The sequence below is a fragment of the Phytophthora infestans genome, genomic scaffold (genome assembly GCF_000142945.1).
Source record: "Phytophthora infestans T30-4 supercont1.52 genomic scaffold, whole genome shotgun sequence".
Classification (NCBI taxonomy): Eukaryota; Oomycota; class Peronosporomycetes; order Peronosporales; family Peronosporaceae; genus Phytophthora; species Phytophthora infestans.
Window position 1 is genome coordinate 194,222 of NW_003303707.1, and position 4,363 is coordinate 198,584.

Consider the following 4,363-nt stretch of genomic DNA (forward strand, 5'->3'; position numbering starts at 1 on the left):
ATCACCTTTCCCGATGTGCCGCGAATAGCGATAGGTGTCTTCTGGACACCCAACATCATACAATTGCAACGCACTCCGCTGCCTGTCAAGTACTGGCGGTGGAGAGTAGGCTGATTTGTAATTTCAAATATTGGGAAAGATAAATCCTTTGTAGACGACTTAACTACAGAACGGGGTGTTGTAAGCATGAGAGTAGTCTTGTACTACGATCTGCTGAGATTTAGCCCTTGTTCTATTGATTTGTTCAGAAATGAACATTTCTCCCCCCAATTGCAAACGCGCAATGTTAAAACTATAAAGTTAAGCAGTCGAAATAAGGCTGCGTTAAAGTGATTTACTTTCGCTATGGGGCGGCGAAAGTAACCGGTCAAAGTGCTGGTAGAGAGTTAATACTGTTAAGCTTAAGATCGTCAAAGTCTTTGTTTTGGCTTAGTGAGGTTTGTTCGCAAAAATCGCTAAGTGCCGCTGCTATTGTTTTCCGAGCCAAATTCGGCGACCTTAGTATCGGGTTTATAACAGGCAGAAAGCGAGAAACACTTTGCGTGAAAATCGCTAAGTGCCAGCGCTAATGATTTCTGAGCCAAAATCGGAGATTTTAGTATGGGGGTTTAACAGGGCAAGCTAGACGGCAGGGCGTAAAATTAGACTTGGGCTTAAGTATGTTAAAAGAGAGCGAATAGCGTGAATTAGACTTGGTTTAACTATGTTAAAGAGAGCGGAATAGCATGAATTAGACTTGGTTTAACTATGTTAAAGAGAGCGGAATAGCATAAAATAGACTTTGGTTTAAGTATGTTAAAAGAGAGCGAAATAGCGTAAATTAGACTTGGTTTTAACTATGTTAAAGAGAGCGGAATAGCATGAAATAGACTTGGTTTAACTATGTTAAAGAGAGCGGAATAGCATGAAATAGACTTGGTTTAAGTATGTTAAAAGAGAGCGAAATAGCGTGAATTAGACTTGGTTTAAGTATGTTAAAGAGAGCGGAATAGCATGAAATAGACTTGGTTTAACTATGTTAAAAGATAGCGAAATAGCGTGAATTAGACTTGGTTTAAGTATGTTAAAGAGAGCGGAATAGCATGAAATAGACTTGGTTTAACTATGTTAAAAGAGAGCGAAATAGCATGAAATAGACTTGGTTTAAGTATGTTAAAAGAGAGCGAAATAGCGTGAATTAGACTTGGTTTAAGTATGTTAAAGAGAGCAGAATAGCGCGAATTAGACTTGGTTTAAGTATGTTAGAGAGAGCAGAGTAGCGTGAATTAGACTTGGTTTAAGTATGTTAAAGAGAGCAGAATAGCGCGAATTAGACTTGGTTTAAGTATGTTAGAGAGAGCAGAGTAGCGTGAATTAGACTTAGTTTAAGTATGTTAAAGAGAGCGGAATAGCGTGAATTAGACTAGGATAAAGTATGCAAAATGAAGCTGAGGACTTTGTGAAAAAATGCGAAGTTGTTTGCTGTTCTAATTGTATGGGTTTGGAGATGTTTTTGGCTTGGATTAATAACAGGCAGGAAGCGCGAGGAAACGCAGCGAATATGGACGCGTACGCGGAAGGTGACGGCGGAGGAAGCGCGGATATGGAGGTGAAAATGGTGAAGGTGATGGCGCGAGGAAGGTGACGGCGCATGGGTGTGAATATGGAGGTGATGAAAGGTGACGAGAGGAAACGCATGATGTATATGACAAGTTGGTGTCGTACTTAAGCGGAGCGCGCGCTGTGCATGTATGAAGGTGTCGAAGGTGTTCATATTGCCTAAGACGCGTACGTGCACATGTCATGTCGCATAGGAAGCGTAGGTATGGTTGTGCAAGTCGTAAATGGCCACTTTGGTGGTTTAACATTGTTTCCAGGCCGCGTATGCGCAAATATGGGGTGCGGCGGCTATCTGCACTGCTGTGTATGAAGGTGTCGGTCTGTGTGGGGTTCCTATCGGAGAGAATACGTATGCTGCGTTGTAGGAGTGAGCTGCTGGCCACACGTTTGTATTGGAGTGCGCCACACCACCCCCCTTTTTGTTTTGTTACTATATAAAGTGTAGCCATCCACCCAGCCAATTCTGAGGGCCAGAAGGGGTATTGGGGGCCATCGTGTGCAGTCTATGGCCACGTATGTGGACATGTGAGTGTGTAAATGTGTTGTACCAATGTATACGAGTGATAAACACTAATAGGTGTGTCGGTCAAAGTCAAATGTAGACGGCCATCTTAGGCTGAAAGCACCATATCCCGTCTGCTCTGTGAAGTTAAGCAGCCTCAAGCTCGGGTAGTACTCGGGTGGGTGACCACCGGGGAAGTCCGGGTGCTGTCTACTTTTTAGCCCGTTTTGAGCTGTTTACCGACTTTGCGTGTGTTTGCAAACGCAAGATATGATGTCTGGCATGTGCCCACACGACATCTTGGTTTTAGTATGCCTGGCGAGCCACTACACACGAGATCTTGTTTTTTGTATGGTGTTCTTTAATTTGATTATTATGAAGATGAAAGAGAACCGTTAGAACGGGTATGAAGGGTGTTCTAGGGGTGCTTTTCGGTGCTCTTTCACGTGGACATATCGCAGCATGCGACATGTCAGCGGAACACTGTCTAAATTAATAAATACTGTTTTGGCCGATTTCTAAAAGCGTCTATAAAAGGGCATAAGTGCAATGACTCGTCTTTGTAACCCTGCGGCCTAGGCGTAGTTTTTCACGGGGAATCCGAATATCAAAGGTAGATTTATGTACAACATGTACTTTTTTTGCAACATGTACTTTTTATCTACGGGACATAGACATATGTAAAAACACACGGCGGAGCCGTTCCCGCAATCAGAATTTGTCTAACTCTTCTAGATAAAAAGTTATTCAGCGAAATGTGAGACTTTGTTTGGCATGCTCTTTTTTTAGGTGGTTTTTTCCGGTTTTATGTGCCGCCCGGCAGATCTGGCCTGCAGACTTTAGCAGAAAACTTGGCGCATGTGTTCGCACGACCGCTCCCAAAGTTTTACAAGCATATCTCCAGTAGTTGCTTCGCAATGATTTTTTTAGTGACGCCAAAAAACGCCATTTTCGCGGAAAATGGACACCTTGGACGGCCAAAATCACCACTTTTGGCCATGTTTGGCCCTGCACATCCAGGAAGCAAATGAGACTGCTCCGTATAAAAACTGCCCTAGGGGTGCTTTTATGCGCGCATTCCCGTGGTCAAGTCAGATTTTGGCTAAATTCAAATGCCTTGTCTATAAACACTTTTTTCGACCTAAATTTTCACCTGTTTTGTCCCGAAATGATAGCACCCATTCTTTATTTGCCTATATATCGCGAAGGAGGCAACTTTTTTCCTGTTAAGTATAGATAAAAAATTTAATTCGGCGTTTTAGCGCACGAGGAACAAAAGTCTCCATACAAGCTACCCTCGGTTTCTAATGACTTTTTGAGTTAGGGAAGCGTGGATCTTCTTTTTTTCTTGTTTCCAGGACTTCACATGAACTTCCAACTCAACTCGAATTGTCATCCCGGGCCCACCACGCATCGAAACGACACTTTTCTCGGAACTGGCGAATAAAAAATAGGTCACCAGATGCGCAAGAGTCTGGGATGACAGAATATCAAAACAATAACAGAATCGTTAGTACTTTTTTTGTCACCAGCGCCCTTTTTCTGTTTTCGCGTACATAATCGAGCATAACTTTATCAATTTATACCATATCGACCGATATCGATTGTCACGATAGTGTACTTTTTTTAGGCGCACATGATGGTAAAAAGAACGGCCACCTATTCCCAGCCGTTCTTAAGTTATGCTCTTTTAAAGATTTTACTTTAGAGATGACACACCCTCTCATTTCACTCCATTACATGCTCTTTTTGCTGAATTACGTGGCACAGACGCAGAAAATCATGGTTCGCAAGTCGAACATTTTTGAAGAGCGCATCGAAACGGACATTTTCTTAAAATAACATGGTATACAAAAAGTGCGTTCTTGAGCCTGTAGCAAACGATTTGCATCCATGACATCCCAAAAACTTAAAATAACATATCTCGACTCCTAGAATGAAATCGGACGTGAATCCTTAGGGCAGTTAGTGTGTTTTAGTATCATACTTAACACCACAAAGTTTTACCGGGGCACTCTACGATACTCTTCCCCAAGACGGCAGGAAAATGTTCCATTTTGGGGGGTCCTTCTAACCGCGAACTTTAATGGATGAAAATACCCGCACTTAAGTCCATAAAGATACGAAGCTTAGGGCGCTAGTCCGCACTTTAGTAAAAATAACCTTCTCCGCACTTTAGAACGGGTAATTTATTGTGAATTACTTTAATGGGGGACTGGTGAGGTCTTAACAGAAACTAAAAAAATACTGGACTAAGCTTGC

At 42.4% G+C, this 4,363-nt stretch overlaps 2 non-coding genes across 2 annotated transcripts; both read left to right on the forward strand.

Moving 5' to 3' along the window:
- Nucleotides 1–119, forward strand: PITG_33122 (the record flags this gene model as incomplete). Its single annotated transcript, XR_009934516.1, has 1 exon — nt 1–119. It is a non-coding gene; the product is annotated as a 28S ribosomal RNA (ribosomal RNA).
- A 2,085-nt stretch (nt 120–2,204) lies between these two features.
- PITG_33123 lies at nt 2,205–2,318 on the forward strand. Its single transcript, XR_009934517.1, has one exon. It is a non-coding gene; the product is annotated as an 8S ribosomal RNA (ribosomal RNA).
- Nucleotides 2,319–4,363: the final 2,045 nt, after the last annotated feature.